Source organism: Gasterosteus aculeatus, chromosome 16 (assembly GCF_964276395.1).
Source record: "Gasterosteus aculeatus chromosome 16, fGasAcu3.hap1.1, whole genome shotgun sequence".
In the NCBI taxonomy this organism is placed as follows: Eukaryota; Metazoa; Chordata; class Actinopteri; order Perciformes; family Gasterosteidae; genus Gasterosteus; species Gasterosteus aculeatus.
The window spans coordinates 4,458,534-4,472,706 of record NC_135704.1 but is presented as its reverse complement, the minus strand read 5'-3'; positions in this window follow the sequence as shown (position 1 = coordinate 4,472,706).

The following is a 14,173-nucleotide window of genomic DNA, read 5'->3' as shown; positions in this document are numbered from 1 at the left end:
CGTGGAGAGGTGAATCACATGAAGGTAATGTTACCACTCCAAACAGCATGACATGAGATTACAAACTAATGATTTCATCAAAGCAAGATAGGTACCCACATAAACGTTTTAACATTGACCTTTCTATCTGTTTAGAGGCAACATGAGGTCTATTTCCTCATAGTCACCAGGAAACGATGACATTGGTACGGACCTGGTTCTAAACAAAACACACTGACCTTCGGACTGTTGTGCAATTCTTCCAGTGCAACCAGCAACAGTTTTCCAAACAGTTTTTTGCATAACTGCAGGTTCTCTAAAACTCTCAAAATATTTTGTTCACAAAGGAAGCACTAGATGGCAGTCTAATATAGGCACATTTGGAGAGTAGTAATCTAAGTGCATATTACATAGTTTGAATTACAGCGGTTACAAAGGCAAGTGCATAATTTGAAATTGTATTGTTTGGTCAATACCAAATATTTAATCAAAATAAATGTGTTTGTGTTGCAAACTGTTTTTTTGTGTTGTCAATTGGCTGATTACTGATATAAAGAAACTGGGAAACTTGAAGCAACAATAATGAAGGGAAAACAATTGTGAAGAAGTGTTTAAATTAGATGGAATTGAATTATACTCATGTCTAAAAAAGTGTAACTTTGTTTTTGTAATCCAAACCTCATTACATCTGCACCCCCTCGTCACAGACTCTATTATGCGTCACGTTTTGCACCATTCTCATAGCAAAGGCAAAAGAAGAAGGTCCGAAGCTCAACTGCATCAGCATCTCAGTAATCCTCTTCAGATTGGTCTCAGCTCATCAACTATACTGCTCATACTTACTTTCCTAAGTAGGTACCAAAGCAGAAGAACACCTGTGTCATAGGACCTCAAGGATGGAAAGTTATAAATCATTTGTTGTTCTTCTTTAATATTTTTATTTGCACCACTGATTGATTCACGGCCTTTAAATGAAAAGGCTATCAAATTGTTTGTTTTTTTATCGCCGTATTAAAGTATTTTTACTTTCACTACATACGCACCTCGCTCTACAGTTTCAGGACCCATTGAGAAAGTTGAATCCCTTCATGTGACAGTAGGACAAGCCATTAGCATTTGCACAGACTTCCTAAGGTTCTGATACAGAGTTGAGAGAGGGGAATGAAAGCAGTGAAGCTCTTATCAATTACATCAAATTACAACGTGCCAATGATTTTAGGAATATTGCAGCACCCGTTGCCCGTCCTGACGCCAACCCATTGTGCAGTGTACCTACTTTAGGATCCAGCGCATTAAACGCATTAAATTTTTTTTTTACTAAATTCATCTGCATTCAATCAAATGACCATGTACGATAGTCACACACGTTCCATCTGTTGTCATTGGGAATCCAATAGTGAACAGTGAACAAACCGATCACTTTGGATCGAGCTCTGCGTCGTGACCGAGGATGGAAAAGCTGGTTTTCAGACCAGAACACATTGTTTGTTCTGTTCCCATGAGTCGCGCTTGCAGGGGGCAGTCCCCCCGCTGCCCTCCAGCCCTCTCCTGCAGGCCAGCAGAGCTAGACAAACAAGACCCGGCGTCCAGTCAATTTGTCTGGACAAATGTGGGGATTTGGGGCCACGGCAAAGCTATGCGGGGACGAGTGCTAATTGTTTGTGTGCCAAGGAACTCTCAATCCCCTGGTCTCTCAAGTCACTCCATTCACCCCGGGTCTTTGTCAGGAGAGTAACTTGAACCTGACACATTGGACCAGGGAAGGTGGAATTCAGTACCCGCCCCACCCCCCGTTGTCCAGCCACACAATGTAATAACGTGATTGTTTTTTCTTTTTTTATTCTCAATGTACACTTTCGTCACCCGCGGTCATTGTTTCTGTCCCATGCTCTCAGCCTGCAGGACGGATGGAGAGCAGATGGGGTGGGTGGAGGCGGGGCAGGTTGAGGTGGGGTGGGAGGGGGGTAGTTTGGTTGCCTCCTCCCTCTGGTCAACAATAAGCTGTGGTACATGTGGCTGACACAATCTGAGAAAGTGGCTGGAGCCAGGCATCACCCCGGGCCCCCGCCATCCATCAGTTGAGTCGGGCCCCTCGGCGTACCCCTCGGCATGCTGATCAGAGGATTAGCCCCCCGGGGACGGCGCTGAGTCAAGAGCACGCTGGAGGAAGGTGAAAGGCATGCGGGCAAGACGAGGTGCACAACGGGTTTCACACGCACCGGGAGGACCACACACTCCCTGCACCAGTGGCAGCTTGTCAGTAGCGTGTACCACAGGGCCGCCTGGGGGTGCTTGCAGAGTGGGAAAAATAACTGAAAATATCTGCGAAAAATTTATATTTTATAGAAAGACATGGAATGGTTGATGGAATATGTTTACAAAATATGTAAAATATGTAAACTATTTGATTTATTCTCATTTTTTTCTATTTTTGCTACAATAATAAATACTACTACATGGGTAATTTGGTAGAACATATAAAACCCACCATACCAAACAAACTTTAAAAGTAGAATTTGTGATTTAACAGCAGCACAGGACTCCTTGTGTGCTTTGTCAATGAAATGTAAAACAGGCCTCACGTATAAGATTCATCAATGACGCGTAGTTTGAGAAGCGACCAACGTCTTCACTTAGCTGAGATTGAATGTCTTCCTGTTTCTCTTGACTTTGAATCATCGTGCCTTGGTCTAAATGCATAATGTGTTCTGGTACTGGTATATGGTATTTATTACATTTTATTGACGTGATTGTTTTGGCACAGCCACTTGTTGCTGTGTCCAATAAAGCATCTTTCATTGCAGTCAACAATGGGACATTGTGTATTTTATTCTGCCATCCGTCTCCAGTTCCATTGAACACTGCAAATATAACTCATGTAGCGCTTTGCTGTACTTTTAGTGATCGAACTCCACTCTCCCCCTTTGTATTGTATTGTACGACACTGCTATGACTCTGCCTTGAGTGTATTTAGATATCCTAGTACCTAATACTAGTACTGATATAAATAACTTTATTGTGTTTCTTTAGTCCGCTGGTGTGTGAAAGGGTCAGAAAGGGTGCATTTTTTGCAGTTGAACTCTTTTTCTGGATATAAACTTGAGCCTTTGGCAATCTTGCGGTATTGCTTATTGTCGTGGTCGTATCTTACAAATGTCCTGTACTTTACCCCAAATGATCCTGCGTTAAGTCATGTGTGTGCTTTTATGCTTCTGTCCGTCCTTTGCTAATCTTGCATTCTGCAGGAAATTACACTACATGTCATTTAGCTGAAGCTTTTATCCAAAGCGTCTTACGTTGCATTTTTATCTCATGGTTTTTACATTTTGCCCAGGGAGCAGTTAGGGGTTGGGTGTCTTGCTCAGGGACACTCAAAATGTCTTACATTTCAACTTTTACTTGTTCACATAATGTCCTCACTTTTTGCCACTATAAATATTTTCGCTGTTTCCAAAAGAGTCCTCACCCTCAAAAATGTAAATTCCACATAAAAGACATCACAAAAGAAATCACATGTCCTAACCTCCAAAAAATATCATCAACTTCTAAAAATCTGTAAACTTCCCAAAAGTGACCTCACAACCCCATCACAAATATGCTCAATTTCTAGAAATGTCCGTACATCCTCAAAATGTCTTCCCTTACCAGAGATGTAGATCCAACCGTTATCTGTCTTTTCATGTCTTCTGCTTCTATGTGACTAAAAAAGGAAGAAGCAGGACGATAAGACATAATACCGAGTCTGTGTTGACACGCGTGCGGCGGTTTGCGGAGGTCAATGCTCACACTTATTTAGATGACTTTATTAGATATTTCCAGAGGCCAACTTTAGGACTCTGACGAGGACGATGCTGTTTGCCAAAAAAGTGATGATTGTTGAAAGGGTGATTACTGTTTTCGTGTTTGTTGGAAGCAGCAGTCATCATTATTGTTGTGGTGTGATGACCATAGACGCCGGCTGGCGGAATCAAACAGGCATTATGACTTTGCAGTTAAATATTTAACATTTATTCCAACATGGAAAGCAAAATACTGTGTTTGGAAGAGAGAATGCACCAAGTTGGGGTTGGGTCTTCTTGGAAGGATACCGCTCGCCATTGCCATGTTGTTAAAATGGCGCATGGTGTAATGGTGTAACTGGACACTAACTTTGATAAACTGAAGACGGACTGAACTGAAAGGGATCAAATTAAAAAAGCAAAAACCCCTGGCACTGTCTACATGTTACATTCTATTTTCTTACTGTACATTGCAAAATGCACTACATTTGACGCTAGACTAACATGTCATTTAATAAAGGGTCTCAATGCATAAACTGACAAATAACTGTGAGCTAACGTGCGTTCAGGAGCTACAATCAATCTGCTGTTATTTTCTTACATAGTTGTTAGTCGGAGGTCCGACCGGCTTAGACTACAATCTCAGCAGTACCAAACATTGTCATTTTGCTACTCAAAAGAAGCCAAACAATAGAAAAGAGCTTTTTGCATTCCGGTGGGGCCAGTAAGCTTTCAGGAAATGATGTGAGGAAGCCAAAGGTGGACAGAAACACCCTTTTCAGGTTTGCGTTAACGAACGTGCACATGGCCAAAGACGTGGAAGGTGGCCTTGTACTCATTTAGCACTGCGCGCTGATTGTTCTGCGTGTGCGCCCGCATTTGGGAGCTGTAGGTTGCGCACGGACGCTACAACATGGACTTTAATTATTTTAAGAGCCTCTGTGTTAAAAAGGAGGGGACAGCGCAATTAGCCCTCAGGAGAAGAGAAAAAGAAAGAGGGAAGAATGAAGGGGGGGGATTGTGTATTTGACACATTAAATGGTGGCCGTCAATAGCATGTGGCTGTGTGCAGTTGGGAACGCATTCACTGGATCCTTGAATGCATATTGCTTCACTACCGCGGCCCCCCAAACACACACCTCTCTTCTACTCAGTCTGTCCATCATCCCCACGGCCACCTTTCACTTGTGGGCCTAATCACCCTATTTAGCCGCCTTTTCATTCACTTTCTACGGCTTCTCTGTCGGCCTTCATCATTTTGTGCCGTCACACCGACTGGAATAGGATCAAAACAAATTAGGCTGGATAAATAGAGGTAGGGACAAATTAATTGTCAGACAATTTAAACGTCAATATAAGCTTGAGGTTATGTTCTTGTATTGGAACCAAATATAGATTCGATGGTATGTTGAGTGACTGCCCGAAAAACTCAATTTTCGTCAGCAGTTTCAACAAATTTTGCCTCGGATCTCTCCGCTGAAGAACCTGAGGCTGCTTCTGTTGGAGCTGACTTTCACTCTCTCAGCTGGTTGTCTCCGCTACATGAGCCTGGAAAAGAGCAAAGTAGCCGGCCCAGTGTGGTGCCTTTTCCCTCCATTGTGGTGAGATCACCTCATGCCGGCCTTGCGCTGTCACATTAGTGCACATCAAGACTCCGAGCAACACACCACCCACAGAAAGGAAGTTTGTCATCTGGGTTGTTCCGCTTTGTGGTCAGCGTGGATTCCCTTTTGGAGGTGTTGTTGGTGCGGGATGATTATTTAGCAGGTAATCCCCAATTTAGGCTTAATGCAGTTGAAGTGTTTCAATTAACGGGTGTGTGATGAATTAACAAGTATTGTGTTTTCATGTAGCCGTGCACATGTATGCATGTGCGTAATCGCCTTGTGCAATGGGGGATCACATGTGGATTGTTGTTTTTTCACTCGGTTCTTCCAGAAAATAGGGTTATTAAATTGTGTGGTGGTAGCAGCATTTTATTTTGGGGGGGATTTTATCTGGTTGTCCGTCATAATTGATAGATAACAGGTAAAATGACTGTTGTCTGACTTTTAGGAGAGCAAAGCAATTGCGTCTTTTGTACGGTTCACTCAAAAGAATAATGGCAGGTCCCAACGAGTTTGGTGGATTCTAGATGCTAGAATCCGTTATATGAGAACAAGAGTGGAAGTCTTCATCAAAAACAACACCAAAGTCTTTTTTCCAATGTTTCTGCCGTTCACCTGACTGGCTTTGGCTTGAGTTTAATTTACTGATGGTTCACCAAATCATTTGCCAAATATTTTCTGTATAAGTGCCTGTCCTGAACCACCATAATTATGGCATTGGTTTAAAATAATATGAATTAAGGATATTGCCAGCCTCGTAATCAAACCTAAAGTCAGTTCTGCTCTTTGAATTTGTCCCTCTTTCTCCTCTCTTGTGCCCTCTTATCCAGCCTCTCTCTCTCTCTCTGTCCTCTCTCGGCCCGCCTGTTAGGGCCGTGTAGCCGGAGCTGTCAGAGCAGCAACAATCCCAGTCCATTAGTATGGTAATGAGGCTGCAGGCCGACAGGTGGCTCGCTAGACAGCTCAATTAAACTGCTCATTAAAGAGGGAAGTTAACGAAGCTGCAGCCCGGTGCCAGTGCGGCTTTTACACACAATGTGATGTCACAGGCAACAAATTGCTGGTGACTAAGGGAGTGTGTCAGGTTGCGTGTGTGTGTGTGTGTGTGTGTGTGTCTGCGTGTGGCCAGAGATTGAAATACCATGTCAGAGAGAGAGAGCGCTAGATGGACGTTGCTAATAAGGCAGAAACGCTGCTCGGTGATCAGATGAGATGAGAGACGTGGGAGGAGACGGGGGCGGAGATAAGACCAAGTCAGTCAAACCGTGGCCTTTCGCCATCCCATCGGGCTGCCAGCGGCCCAGCTCGCCGCATCATTAACTGGACCCCAGTAATGTTATAATTGCAATAAAAAAATAACACCCCAAAACAAACAAAGTAACAAGTTTATTGGAAATTAAAGATACTTATTTTTAAAGGTTAGAAAAAAGATTGTGGTTTGAATAATAATGTAATAATGTTCAGGTTTAGGCAACACAGTTAAGGTTCGAAAAAAGAAACTTGGCGTAAAATGAATAAAGTAACAACCATGACGATGTGACTGTCTCTCTTTGTGGGGAACGTTCTGTGTGCAAACCTTTTCACATTAAAATACAAACCCAACAAATCTCCATTCCAAGTATCTGCAGTGTGCAGAAATGAGCCATATTAAAACGAAATCCTGAATATTGGTCTGTTTGACATGTTTGGCATTAATAAAAAGTCCCTAAAAAGAGGATCAAAGAAGTTTAAATTGTAGTTTAAAAAGCATTACAGTGATTCTTGCACTGACGTGTTTTTAGAATTAGTGTTTAGTGTTTTTAAGACTCCAGACTGGACGCATGCTGAAAGATGCACAGTGAAAGTAATTATTCCCCCTCATCAAGCTGGTGGGAGTTGATCCCGTCCTTCCTGTAGATTCCAGTCCTGGCGATATGCTTCCGTATCCTGGAGGTTTATTTTCTGTTCTATCGCAGTATTACCCTGAGTGGACTGGAAACAATGTTCCTTAATGGATTTGTATGTATTGTAAGATGATCTCCTCTTCTCACTTTTAACTGCTAACAGGGAGTGGCATCTGTCATAGGTTCTATTAAGGCTATTCGCCATTAATGTACTGTATAAAATCCCTTATTGTACAAACACATATATTCCTCTTTTCTAACCCCTAGTGTGGATTACAACATTTATCTGTATGTGATTGCCCAGTATATTTGGTTTAATTTATGTAAAAAGCTAAAAAGAGGCCAATCAATTAAATACAATACATTGTTGTTTTGTAACTATTACCATTAATGAAGCATAAAACAAAATAAACCTTTTACAAGTAGTTATTTTAACAAGTTCAAAGCAAGCTGCAGTGAAATTAGACAACGTTAAGGGGGGTTTCCCATCGACCTCCATCAACAGGTCACAAAGGATATTTGACCCGTTTAAGTAAAATAAATCTCTTTAAGTAAATGACAATATTACACTTGTTGATGCATTCATTGTTCTCACAGTATACAATTGCATTTTTTAATTTGGTTTACATTTTGATCCGATTGGTCTGGTTGAGATGGATGCCGAGGGGCATTAAGTGCAGCATTTGTTAATAGTCGCTCACTGTTTATTATATATGAGAATAAAGATGTAACACAACATGGTAATCAGTTTGTAACCCCGACCAATTTAGCCTGTAATCCGGAGGGCGTGCTCTCTCAAGTGTGAAAATGTGGCCATATGCGTCTCGCTTCTCTCTCTCTCTCTTGTGTTTCGATCGCTGTGTCTGTGACATGGAGGATCATGGGAGTTAATGGGGTAGGACTCCGGTCAACAAACAGGGTTATGTATGGGCACAAACAAGAACATAGTGAGAAAACAGGGGCACCAGATTCGCTCAAAGCTGTCTGAAAGATGTCTGCCCTTATGAATATGCTAATCCCAGTTTACCACGGACAAAAAAATGCTCATTAATTAATCAACAACAATGGCCTGTTTTAATGACACACTGCCGTTGGAGATGGAGACTAATGTCTGTGAATGTAATAACAATATTCATCCAACCCTTTTGGCAGTTAGTTAGCTGGCAAATATTTGTATATGAAGCAGCGGGGTGCAGTTTTCAAATGAAAGGAATAAGGAAAACCCAATACAAATGAAAGATTGGGGGAAAAAAACGTTCTCAGAAACACAGAACTCATTCTCAAAGCACCGGGAACTGAGTTCAACAACTCAGCCAACTCACTGCCGCAGCTTCAGTAAAGGACGTTTTTATTACACACCACTCTGCTTCAATGCCCGCCCACCTTCACAGGTATGCGAGAAGAGTTCATGGGTGAGTTGAAAACGTTTTGGACATGGGCGTCCTCGAGACGTTCAACTGTGAACACCAGATGGTGATCAGTTGAAAATGATGCTCCTCTCAGGTGATACATCATGGTGATAAATCATCGATCTTCGGCACCATGGCGCTCTGGTGCCATGGTATATGTTCGAACATGGTGTTCGTTTTGGGCCGTCCGTGACCAGTGCAGAAGTCCAACTACAAACGGCCGCCGGGTTCAGGGAGGCTGTTTCTCCCAATCCTGCTTCAACAGTTGTCTCCATTGTCACCCACGTGGGGATTGAAGTCTCCAAGTAGGACGATAAATGAGTTCAAGGGTGTAGATGTCGCTCATATTGTACTGTTGCCCTCAGCAACACAAACTACTACTGCACCTGGCCTTAAGATCGACACATTAATATATCAATACTGTGAGTCGCATTCACCACCTTTCAGGGTTCATTCCCTTTGCATAACCTGAAGATCTATTGCCCTCCACACAACAAACAAGGGGTAGTTGAGTGAAAACATGCTTATCAACACACCCAGAAACGTGTTGTATTTGATACCTTGTGGGGATCCATGGCCAGATCCTGCTGTTGCTCTGCTGCTGAATGAGGGGAAAAGTCATTTTAATCTTGATTTTTGATTTCTCCTTAAAATTTTCCCTGCTTTGTGATGCTTTCGAAATTGAATGGAAAGTGGTCAGAACACAGCGCGGACATTTTGGGAGGACTTTCTGACCATAGCCTTCCCTTTACGCTTGTCCTGCCACTTCATAACACCTTTCTCTTTTGTCTTTGCATCTGTCCCCTCTTGCCTCCTGCAGCATGCGGATCACTGAGGTCCAAGCAGTCAGCAGGCAGCGGCCCGCTGGTCTATTATGTCACTAATTGGTGGCATGAGTGAGATGGCTACAATATCAAAAGACAGGAAGCGAAGGGTTGCAGGGACTGTGGGGGGGGCGAGAAGATGGAGAGAATGAAGGCAGGAAAAGGAAAGTGAGAAAAAGAACAAATCTCTCCCTTTCTCCCTCTAATTAGCGCAGGGCGTGTCCATACTCCATGTTTGAGGCAAATTAGTTTGACAGGGCAGTGACAAGTTTTGTGTGCGTGTGAGTGTGTGTGTGTGTGTGTTCGAGTGTGTGTCTGTTGAGGACAGATCCGTGCAAGAGGGCTTTGGTAGGTGTTGTGTACGAGCCGGACAATGAAGTATCTAGGTTTGGGTATACGGCTTCCTATGAAGCTGCTCTCATAAGACTGCCTCTGTGCAAAATGGGAAATGGACGTGGGAACCCAAAAGTTGAGTAGAGAAAAAAAAGAGTTTGGGGATTAGCTGTGTATTTAGCTTTACCCAAGAAAGAGCAGCAGAGCTTTGTTGTTAGTAAAAGACGAGGTAGATTCCAAGGTGAAGCAAAGACTCGGATTGGTATCGTCCATTTCTGGTCCACAGTAAAAGAAAAAAAACTATATTAATCTCTCGTTATTGCAATGTAAACACGGTTATCTCAGCTTGAGCCTGAGATGTAAATATTAGAGACTATTTGTGTGATGAAAGCTGCTACTGAGTTGCATTGTGGGAATTATAGTACTTGATAATTGACAGTACATTTGGATTATACCAGGGGACAAAAACTGTCTATACGTTGGCCTCACTGGGTTTATTCTGAAAATGTTTGTTTTTACATTACAGGTCATTTAGCAGACGCTTTTATCCAAAGCGACTTACATTATATTTTTAACCCATGGCTTTTACATCTTTGCCGGGGAGCAATTAGGGGTTGGGTGTCTTGCTCAGGGACACTTCGACATGGGGCAGCCAGGACTCAAACCACCAACCTTGTGGTTCCCAGCGCACCCTCTCTACCCCCTGCGCCACGACGTTTTAATCTGTCTGTTGTTACAAGGGTCGAGGTGGTGAAGTGTAGTTCATGCTCTGTTTTCAGAGAGCTATTTCTTAACAACTGCTCAGAACGACTGCGAGAGAGAGAATAATATTGGACTTGTATTTCTCACGTAGTTTTGAAGCATTAGCATTTGTCCATGCATTTTTAGCAGCTTCTGTTCAATAATATAACACAACTAGGACGTTTTGGGTAAACTTTGATGAGAAGTTCTAAGGGAAAATACCAATATGAAGAATTCCCTGACAACTAGGAAACTAGCTGAGGAACCACCGGAACAGCTAAATGGACCACGATAATAGATTGTTCTGCTGCTAACAATAAGATTCTAATATGGGAAATGTTCACATTGCTATGAAAAATACGTGACATAATTGTGTACTCATCATTCTTGTGTTGTGTTGTGTGGCAAACAGCACTAATATCACACAACATCCCCTCTGGCCTCGTTGTCGTTTTCCCCCAGGGTTTCTTCTGCAGGCTCATGTGTCCTAATCGTCCCCCTACACCCGTCACTTACATTGACACCACCCCCCTGCCCCCCCCCCCCCCACCCCATTCCCTGTGGTTGTGGAGGGAGAGGGCGACATTAAATCTTAATCTCTCCCGCTTGATGGAGAATGCAGGTTCCTGAAAGGCAGCATTTTCTGGTTACATGAACCCATTGGGGGTGGATCAACCATATGCCAATTGACATGGCTGGGTCTGAATGGCCCAACGTGGATTGTAACAGTGGTCCTTGGACAAAAAGGCCCCCTGCCGGCTCCCACACCTCCAGCAGAACCGAACAGACGTTCAGACTGCCGCTGACACAAGGCCAGATCCAACCCCCCCACCACCCCCGCCGCCCCCCGCCACACTCACACAAACAATATTGTTTCCCGACTGGCCCCTGACGTTTATGTTTTTGATATGATGTTGGGTGGATGGGAATACAAAATGTCAGCAACAGAAGCACCTCGTGATGCTCCCGCAAATGCATTAACACACCCACATGAGGGGGGGGGGGGGGCAGAAGAAGATAGTATTTGACTGGTTTTATTGGCTGTGATTTGATCTAAATATAAGTCCAAACAAAGTCTCCAATGTCTCCGTCCACTGTCTGTATGGATAACCTTTACAAGGGACGGTAGCCAATCCCAGCAGAGTAAACCTCTGATCAATCACGGGGATGACACACAGAGGCAGTTATTTGGTCTCTATCAAATTACCACCGACTGTACTTAAATGAACATGACCTTTGAGTGAGATCCCAGCAGGGTGATCACAGCATCCAGGTCTCACAGATCTAACAGCTCTTCATTGCTATCGTGGATACTCTTTATTATACATCCCTGATAGATACAGCCACAAATGATCATTTAGTACAGGGTTTAGGGTTAGAGCTCCTCTTTTTTAATTTAATTTACGTATACGTCCAACACAAAACTTCAACCACTTGTGGTTTGATGATTAAAATATAATACAACAACGTACCTTAACTAAAAAGAAAATGCTGAAAGTAAATGAAGACATAAAATGGGAAATCCAGTGTTTCAGAATGATGAATCATTTAGACACGTCAACCTGAAATCAAGTTCTCATAACAGGGATAATTTACTGGATGGAACATTTAAAATTGTGGAAAAGGAGACTTTTTCCGTTAGAACATTTACAATAACTTCTTCATATTAAAACTGAATTCTCTATAATCAACTGGATTCATAAAACGTGTCACTGCTGCACATTAACCTCTCACTAGTGTGATGAAACCAGTAATGTGAATAATTCAACTATAACCGTTAAAAGTGTTGATCGCGTACAATTAAACCGCGATCAGACTGCAGTGAACAATCCTGTGAACAATCGTCTTTTACGCCGGTGATCCCACATAAGAGCGGCGAAGGCGAGCTTTAGTGGAAATGCGCCCTGACTGGAGAGGCAAGCTGGCCCGGCCACTCCACCGACTGTACCGCTGGAGAGGCCAGTGCGTTCGCCATATGTGACAGGGATGGTCAATGGGATTACGTGGTGCACCTCTCCTTCTCCCTCTTCTCTCCACTGCACATAATCAACCAGGGAATGAAGTCCTGGCCCACCAATCCTCTGCTGAAGTGTCCCAGATCCCCTTTTGCCTACTTGGGAAGGGAGAGTGGGGCAGTGGGGGTCTTGTGGGCCGAGAGAAAGAGCAGGGGGGGACCACCAGATGGATTAACATATTCAACGGAGGCAGAGATCAAGCCTTTATAGAGTGAGGACAGAGGGAGGCTTTCTCTCACACATACAGAGTCTGAGAGAAAACAGAAATGAGTGTAAGCTGGATTTGTTTTCATTGTCATGGAAAAGCAGCGATGGGCCGAGTGATAACTCAGCTACTCAGATGTAGCTTATTTTTTTCTTTTCTCACAAACGTTGGCAAGACGTGGACATGTGCACAAACCCTCTAAATACGTTCATTCAAAGTGCTTGAACAGGAGTACAATACTTGAATTACCGTATTTTTAATACTACTTTATACTGCTACACAGTCGCAGAGAGAAATCTCATAGGTTTTAACCTTGCAATCGAACCGAGAAATGTATAGCACTTCAATACTCAACACTAATCCTCGGACGTTTTACTTCCTTCAGAAGGTGTTTTGTAATAAAGACACAAACAATATATATTTATATTTAGGATACAAAATCAACAGTTGAAAATCTAATTTTTTTACTGAACAAAATGTTCTAGGAAAACTAAAATGTGAGGATTTCTTGCTCTTTGAGAAAACACCAAAGTAATCAAAAGACCGACCCGTTTTCAGACACAGAGCATGCAGGCGTTGTGTTTTAGAACATCTCTGGATGAACTAAATGTTAAAGATTCTGTAGCAGAAATATACCATATATATAAATATCATCCTCATGCTTGTAGTATCGTACAACTACACACATTTGTAAAACATTTAAACATGTTCAGGCAACAAAACTACTTGGTGATTGTTAGAATTAAAATCATTTGTATTGTTTTAATGTCACAGTGTAGCATCACAACACAACGTCACGTTGTGCCACCACATCATGTTCCTTTGTTTTGCTTATTTCAATAGCAGTAAGTGTACTAGGTTGTCATTCATATTCATCCCCATTCTTGTCACATTTTGTCGTGTGAGACAAAACTTACCTGAGTTGTTTTTCCACCTGTACAACAACTCTAGAAAAAGACCAAGTCGCAACTTATGGAATAACTGTGGAAAAATAATTGTCGTCATCAATTCAGGTCGTCTGGAACCACTCTGGCAGCGGTGTGCTTATCAGATGCTTTGCAAAACTAATATTTCATACAGTTCAACAGCTCAAAAGATGTCACTCATTGGACATAAAAGCGGATCGCTATGGCGGATAACTACTGCATCAAAATTACATTACATGTGTTTTCTTTAGTGACACTATTAGTGAGCTATTAGTAAAATACAGCACTGGAGTGGTTATTTTGCATGATGAATATATTTAACATTAAAGAATATTTGGTGCTCTTAAAATAGTCAAGTTTACAGTGCAGGGAGCTTGAATGCTAAATATTTTGACTGTTTCTTGAATCTAATTTTACTTGAGTAAAGGATCTGAATTCGTCGCCCCCCCCGACGAACTAACCCACACACAGC